Source organism: Quercus lobata, chromosome 6 (genome assembly GCF_001633185.2).
Source record: "Quercus lobata isolate SW786 chromosome 6, ValleyOak3.0 Primary Assembly, whole genome shotgun sequence".
NCBI classification, from domain to species: domain Eukaryota; kingdom Viridiplantae; phylum Streptophyta; class Magnoliopsida; order Fagales; family Fagaceae; genus Quercus; species Quercus lobata.
The window spans coordinates 34,250,767-34,259,391 of NC_044909.1; the positions used below are offsets into that span (position 1 = coordinate 34,250,767).

The 8,625-nt window shown below is 38.9% G+C and overlaps 1 pseudogene; it reads right to left on the bottom strand.

The window, feature by feature from the left end:
- LOC115950162 overlaps positions 1-6,886 on the bottom strand; it is a 31,448-nt pseudogene extending 24,562 nt beyond the window's left edge.
- Between the last annotated feature and the right edge of the window lie 1,739 nt (positions 6,887-8,625).

Genomic DNA, 8,625 nt, shown 5'->3' on the forward strand with positions numbered 1-8,625 from the left:
GCTGCTGCTAGAATATGATTTGTTCTTAGTTGTTTCACTATTACTCTTCATTCTGTGCTTAGCTATGTGATTCTTTGATTTTAACTGAACTTTGAGCTGATGAGTTGTTTCAAATTGTTCCTTTTTTAGGCTGTGAGTTTAATGTGCTAAATATGCCTGCTCTTTTGTGTTAATCTTTTGGGAGCATATGTGTGCTTCACAATACTGTTTATGTGACATATCATTTTCCAGTTTTTGTCTCATTGACTTATGACTGCCTTTAAGTTAGTTTCTATATCTGATGCTTTTATGTGTATTTCCTATCTTAGGCTTGCTTTTCCATGTGATTGATCTAAGTAGCTTGTGTTTAAATGCTTCAAGTTCATTTGTATGGATGATATCTCTTTGATAATTACATGAGACTGACTTGTTTTACACATATATTGCTCTGTACTGTTGTGGCCTCTTCTGATTGATCACAGATGGCTCCCTCACCCCCTAAGAAGAAAACTCCTGCAAAGAAAGCTGACAAAAGGTTGAAAATGGATTCTAAGCTATTTAGGTCAGTTCATCATTTTGAGAGATACAGGGATAACTTCTTGAGTGCAGGAATTATTCAAGAAAGATTTGTAGATTTGGAGGATTTGAGACAAACCTTTATCCCCAGCTGTTTTGAAGGAAGAGGATGGGAAAAACTTCTGAGTGATTTCTCTGTAGTGTGTGAACCCCTGATTAGGGAATTTTACTCAAATGCTGTGATAAAGGAGAATGAGTTAAGTTGCTGGGTTAGAGGTAAAGAATTCATTTTGGATGCTCATGTCATAGATGATGCATTAGGACTTGAAGGATTAGATGATGAGGAATTTATCAACTACAAGGATAGGAGTGTCTCCATTGAAACAGTCCAACAAAGGATAGGTGGGCAGAGAGAAGGAAAATGTTTGAATACCACTGCCTTTCCAGTGGACATGAGGTGTCTAACAATCATCATGATGTTTAACCTCTATCCCATTAAGAAGTTGACTACCATCAATTGTGCTAGAGCAGTCTTTCTGATAGATCTCAAAGAAAAGAACTTCATAGACATAAGTTCCCACATATATGACACCATTGTGGATGAGACAAGAACAACCTCTAGGCCAAAGTTGATCTTTCCCAGTTTGCTAATGAGGATTTTTAGAAGGAAGGGTGTTCCTATACCACAAGACATCAGTCCCATGTCCACACCTTCTGCAATTAACAAGCTTACCTGCAAAAGGATAAGTGTTAGGCTTCCAGGAGAAGAAGATGAAGGTGATGAAGGAGAAGGTGTCCCAATGGAGACTGAAGCAGAGGCAGCAGGGCATGCATCAACCTCAACACCCAGGAGGAGTGGCAAAAGACCCAGAGCATCAACTTCTTTAGATACACCTCCAGATGCTTTCCAAATAATTATGGAAAGACTTGATGGGATCAGAGAAGTCCAGAATGAGCACTCTGAGAGGATGAAAGCTATGCAGGATCAGATTGATGTTTTGTCTGCAAAACTTGACAGCTTCACCACTCAGCCTGAACACTGACCCTTTGGCCATTCCTGTCAAAAAGGGGGAGATGTTTTTGTTGATAATGACATTGATGATCGATTGAGAAGCAGAAAAGCAGCTCTTAAGGGGGAGTAATGTGTTGAGGGGGAGTCATGTCAAACTCTAAGACTTTGTTTATATATATTTATGTTTTGAGTACTCTTAGTGGTTTTATGGGTTTGATACACTATGTTTTGGTGTATTTTTTCTAACTCTTAACTTATACTCTTGGTTTAAAGTTTAATATATTTTGATGATGTTATTCAGGATGTTTTGTGTTTTGTACCCATGTGCTTGTGTAAGCTTTTAGGGTTTGTGTTTTATGCATAGTTTGTAGGCTTTATGGTATGTACCTTGCTTAATGCAACCTTTATGCTATGTTGAAATCAGTACTTTAATCTAAATGGTATGCATTTTGGTTTATGTACTGTCACTCTTGTGCCCTTGTAGGATTGTTCCTAGATGCATATGCCTTGTGTGATATGCATTGGTTGAGTGTTGAGCATACAAGTGTCTTGCCTTGTGCTTGTTAACTTGTATGTCCTTGTGTTCATTCCAAGTGTGAATGAGCACTGTGATCACTACCTTGTGGTGTTCACTTGGTTGATCAAGCCATGGTTTGTTTCATAACTCCATCTTTACTTGATCACATATTGCCTGTTTCATATGCATTTTATAATTTTCTGCTTACAATGATCATGGTGTATTGTTGTGTTTCAGGAGTATTATGTTCATATGATTCAAGTGCTTCACAGCTTCTAGAGTTAGGTGTGAGTGAGTTTTGTTCAACTGTTCCCAACTCACATGTTAAGTCTAGAGTCTGTTTTAGGGTTTTGTCACGGAATAGCCAAAGGGGGAGATTGTAAGGTTGAATTTATTCAACCATCTAATTGGCTTTCTTCCGTGCCAAATTTGCTTGTAATTCAGCATTTAGTAACCCTGTATTTAGGTGGGTTTGATGTAAGGGTAGTGAGTGAGATAGAGTGAAGTTTGCTCAAGAGTGTGCAAGAAAACAGAGACTCGCGGCTGGGACTCGCGGGTGACTCGCGGCTGCAAGCCACCAGAAACAGCACACGTGCCAAGCATGCTGGAAGATGAACAGTCATGCTAGCTGGAGCACTACAGGACAAAACAGGACAACTGGCCATACGGTTATCTCGCGACTGGATCTCGCGACTTAGTCAAGCCGCGAGGTCAAGCCGCGAGCCACCCCTGTTTTGTAAAAACCTGACGTTTCACATTCCTCTCTACTGGAGTATAAATACCCCTATTACCCACGATTGAAAGAGAGCTTCCAGAGAGAATTTTGAGAGAGAAACCCTAAAGAAAAACAAGATTGATTCACACACAATCTATACCTTAGAGACTCTTCAAATTCCTCAACTCTCTTCCTCTCCATTGTCAAATCCTTGAGAGGCATTATACCAAACTAGGTTCTCACCATCATCATCATTGTGAGACTGCTGTTTGGATTTCTGGGAAGCAGTTAGGAAGGAACCAATCTTCATTGGTTGATGCTACGGTCTAGTAGCGGAATCCGGAAAGCTAGAAAAGAAAAAGATTCGGCGCAACCTCGTTGGAGCAAGAAGCTTGGAGGGCTTAGGTGCACTGGGTAGATTAGACTTGGAGGGTCTATTGCTGTCCTTGTATCCCAACTATATTTTCTAGTGGATTGATTACCGCTTGGAGGGCGGCGGAGAGGTTTTTCGCCGAGGGCTTCGGTTTCCTCTTCGATAACACATCGCGTGTTGTCTTTGTGTTTGCATCTTCCTTCCTCTCTATCTTTGCCTTTTTATTTATCTGCTGTGGATTTTAATCTGTTATGGCTTAGATAGTATTTAATCAATTTCGTATGATAGCATATGTTAAGTTTCCGCACACTAGTTGTTTGACATATTGCTTGAATTGATTAAGTTGTAATTTGGGGGTCTAAACGTTCAAAGGTGTTTTTGTACACGTTTTTGAACTTTCACATTCAAACTTTCACATCCTCTAATTTTATTTATAGAGTTAGTGTAGGGATAAGGGCCCAAAATTGTATATTGGGCCTTAGGCTTTGGCCGAGGACGTTGATTGGTCCGAGGACGAATAAGTAATTGTGAGGGTGTTAAGTTCAGAGCACCATGAGTAATGTGCATGCAGAAAGGTTGGGAAAGGTGGTCCGAGGAGGATTGTCTCCTCTAATAAATGAAGCACGGATCGAATGTATGTTTTATCACTCAAAGTGACCTTCCAGGAAAAGCCACTGAGAGGAATGTGCCTTATGAACGTACTGGAAGAATGGGAGCTCTAAAATATCTAAGGGAAAGCTGCTACCTCCACATTAAATGCTCTGCACCTAACTTTCTGGCTGTATTAATGTGGAGAAGACCCTTGAACAGTGCAACCTTGGCTACCTTAACTCACAGAAGGCTTGAGGGGGTGTTCAATGGGACAGACACTCAAGTAGTGGCTTAAATGATCAACAAGTGTTGGGTCAAGATCATCAAAAGGGAACTATATAATGTAAAAGACACTCCATGGAGAAGGGACCGAAAAATAGAGAGAGAACTCTAAAGAGAAACAATGTAGCAGTCAGGAAGTAATCGTGTAATAATACTTAAGATAAATATACAAGAACTGATCTCCTCGGACCTGTCCGAGGACGACTTAATCCAGTTGAAATCCATCTACCTTTCTGTTCTTGTCATTTGAATCCACTTTGTTTGCCATCCAAATCATTCTAGTCCAGTTTTCCAACCCACTCTCTACAAATTTATTGTATTGGACTTTTTGGGCTCGAGCCTATTCATCCTTTGGGCTTGGGATTCCAACTCGGTCCTTACAGTTAGATATTTGAATAGTTTTTTTTTTTTTTATAAATTTTTTATGGTTTATTTATATTGGACTTCTCGTTTTCTACACTGAATTAACTCAATTGGAACAAAAGAAAAAAAAAAATATATATAAAAAAAAAAAAAAAAAACTTAGATTTGGTAGTACATGTGGCATAAATTAAACTCTAAATTAATTCCAATTTTTACACTAAATTAACTCGGCACAAAAATTTAAAAGCTTAGATTATATGGGACACGTGGCACAAAATTAGGATCTAATTGAATTCCAATTTGAAATCTAATTGGATTTTCTCTAAATTTTGGCTCTTAATATGTATAGATAGATAGATAGATAGATAGATAGATTACGTAGTATTTATAATTTTTTGTGTCACTAATGAAAAAAAATGATATATATTTATTGATTTATTATATTTTTGAAATCTATTGATTTTATTCACTACCACATCAGTTTTTAATAAAATTTAATATATTGCATTTAGGGAATTGAACCTAACTATTTTTTTTTTTTTTGAGTGAAATGTACCTAAGTTTTATCCTAAAGTATTAAATTGCTTTGATGACATACCATCGAAATTTGATATTGCTTTATTCTTCTTGTGTACTTCTCTGGTTAATTTACTCTTTTTTTATGATGCTTATTATTGTTTACCTGTGTGATTGAATGTATCCATATCCCCATTCTACTTCTCTAGCTAATTTATTTAAAAAGAATAGCGAGTTTTATTTTGATAGATAATTATATTGCAATGTTTTCATAAACTGATAGGTCACAAACTGAATGACCTCTTGTGATAGAAATTAATTAATTAATTAGCCAAGTTTTTAATTAATCAATTTATCATGCAAACGCACGGTAGCACAAACAAATCACCAACAAATTAAATATGCAGTGAAAAATAAATAACACGGTGATTTGTTTACGAATGGGGAAAACCTAATGGCAAAAGTCCTACTGGGTGATTTTCAGGTTACCACTCCCGAAACTCCACTGTTATCACAACAAGCGGTTACAAGTAAAGGATTCCCAGTACCTTACCAACCTACAGTTGAACCCTTACCCCAATACCCAATTGGACTTGTTCTGTAGTGACAGTTTCCCTTTCAGATGCACGACTCCCAGTACGTGACTAACCAATTGCGCAGATCCCAGTACGTGACTTCAGTCACCAACTAAGAAGGTTGTTGGTTGTAAAGTTCTTCTGTTCGTCCAAACGATGAAGATTAAGAAGATGCTTGGTCACAAAATCCTACGGTGCACATACACAGTAACTTCTTCAAGAGAAAGAGATGAACTAGGGCAAGAACTTCGTCTCCGGTCACAATTTGCTTGAACAAAGTTTGCTCAAAGCTTGTGCAACTTGTGAACACTTTAACGGCCCTTAAACTGATCCTTTTATATGTCTAGGGTTAGGAGAAAAGAAAGCCCAAAGACACATTCACGGATCCCAAGAAAATCATATTAAAATTCTGAAAATCTTAAACCTCGACAGATAGTAGGTGTCAAGCAGCTGTTGAGCAGGTGTCGAGCACACCGAATGAAGAACAGCTTCCTTAAGCTCGATAGATACAGCTGTCGAGCCAGCTGTCGAGATTTAATGATTTTGCACTCTGAACTTGTTTTGTTGAACAGACTTGAAAGTTTCAATACTTGATCTTGAAACAAGGTTTCTTGATGTATTTAAAACATCCTAAATCTACTAAAATACAAGTAAAGCGCGTTTTGTCAAAGGATAAGCCAATTACATAAAATCATGACATATGTTCTTAACAAGTGAAACACATATGTCCTAATAATCTCTCCCTTTGGCAATCCGTGACAAAACCACAACAAACAAATGAACATATGAGAGAAGTCATAAATCACTCAACTTATATTCACTTGTTGAATACAATAAAATTTATCCTAACACAAACTCTTGAAAAAATTTGCAAGAAGAGAGTTTATGGCAAGTAGACTGTGACAACCTGTATTTCTGAAACACTTTAAACAAAACTCATCAAGGCATCTTTGTGTGAAACAGAAATAATAGATTGCATACAAGTATAAGAAACATGTGTATAAAGAGAGAAAAGAAACAACACTTGAAGGGGTAGGTGAAAGAAAAACATACATCAATATAAAGAAAGAGATAAGTACAATGTATGTCTATAAATGGTCACAAGACCTCATGTACAAGAGTAATGTATCTAAAAAGAAAGAAAAGAAAAGATACATACTATCCTCACTACATCCCTCAAAATGTATCAACACTCTCCCTAACAAAATGATCCTATACTAACTCTCCCCTTAAGATGGACTACTCTCATACCAAAACTACTCCCCCTTTTTGTCACGAATGACAAAGGGTAAGAGTGCCAAGTAGACATCTCATCAGCAGAGCTAGCATCTCCATCAGCATCATTTGAAGCATCATCATCATCATCACCATCATCATCCTCATTCTCAGAAGCAGAAGCCATGGGAGAAGGTGGTGAAGGAGTAACTTCAGGAGCAAATCCACCCATAGACGCCTGTCGTCATGCAATACGACTGACACGAACGTTCACCTGATACAACTTCGTAGAGAGTGTATCGAGGCGAGCATCCATGCGCTACAGTTGCACCATTATATCCTAGAGACACATCGCTTGAAGAAGAAGGAGGAGTCGATGTGGATGGAGCCGAACGGGATGGAGCGGAACGGGAGGAAGGAGCTGCTGAATCCAACTGCCGCGACCGAAGCTGGGCCTCGCTATGTTTAACGGTAGCGTAGTCTATGGCATACATGACGATAAAGTGGTTGGAAGAGGGAAAATAAACAGAAAAATGGCGTAGAATCCTCGTGATAGCGGAAGGAAAGATGAGCTTATCATGGGACGCCGAATCTAGATGAACATCTATAATAAACAGAATGATATGAGAAGGGAAGTCTATGGTAAGATGCTGAAGAAGAGACAACAAAAATCAAGCACGAGGCTCTGTGATGGAGTTATAGTGAGAAAAGGGATGCAAAACAAAAGTCATCACCATGTTCATGAATCTAGGATCTTTAGCAAAAGGTCGACATGGTGTAAAAAGACGCTCACCCTAAGCAGTAGGGCGCTCACAGAAAGTAGACATGAGCTCATCCCTGGACACAGTCCTCAGACACTCACAACCAGGATAGTCAGAAAAGTCTATCCTAGGGACCCGAAGCACATCAGCAACCAACTGCGGTGTGATAGGAATGCGTGTACCCCGAACGCGAGTGAAGAAAAGAGGTACTGACCGATCATTCCCGTGCATGTTGGAGTAGAACTCCTGGATAAGTACGAGAGGACAGGTGACCGGGACGTCACACAGTGACTCCTATCCCCTACTGTGAATGACAGAGGGAAGGTCGGCGTCAGAAAAATCCGTCAAGATGACTTAGCGTTCTGAATGAATGCCTCATCTAGAAAAGATCTTCGAAAATGCCTTAAAGGCATCATCATCACGGAACCGGACATGAGATGGGGTAGGATCAGACGAAGAAGAAGCACCGGAACGAAGAGGGTTCTGGGCTGGAGTGGATTTACGTTTAGGTGCCATAGACACGACTATCGTAAACTAATAGAGAGGGAGAGAAAGAATGACAATCAGAAAAGTCCCAAACATTTTCAAATATATCCAATATATTGAAAAGAAGTACGTATGCATGGGAAATGCATGAACATGTGACATGCAAAGAAAATTGCATCATGGGCTTAGCCCAATCCAAACCTATCAGCACACAAACATATAGCACACATCTAAATGCATGGCAATACCATTATAATGCTAATGTGATGCAATGTATGAGGTTTTAAACACATTTAAGTGAAAACCCAACCCAAAATTTCAATGAAATCTCATCAATATTGAAAAACCCCAAAAATTTTTGAAAACCCCAAATCCTAGGTTTCAAAACATGAAATGCATGAATAAGAAAGGATTAGAAGCTTACCAAGTGAACAAAAACTTGAAAAACCTTGAGAACTAAGATAGGAGTGAGATTGGAGTGTTTTTAGGAGAGAAACAGAGAAGTATCGAGAGAGAGATCGATGGAAATGAGAAGTAGATCGCGCAGAGGCTTTATATAGGAAAGCTAGTAAATCTCGACATATACAGGTATCGAGAGGTATCGAGCGATCTGTCGAGGAGGTGTCGAGGAAATGCTCGTCGACAGCTGAGGTGTCGAGGAGGTATCGAGGATCAACACATCAGACTTTAAGAATAGAAGCTCGATCGATCCACCAAGTATCGA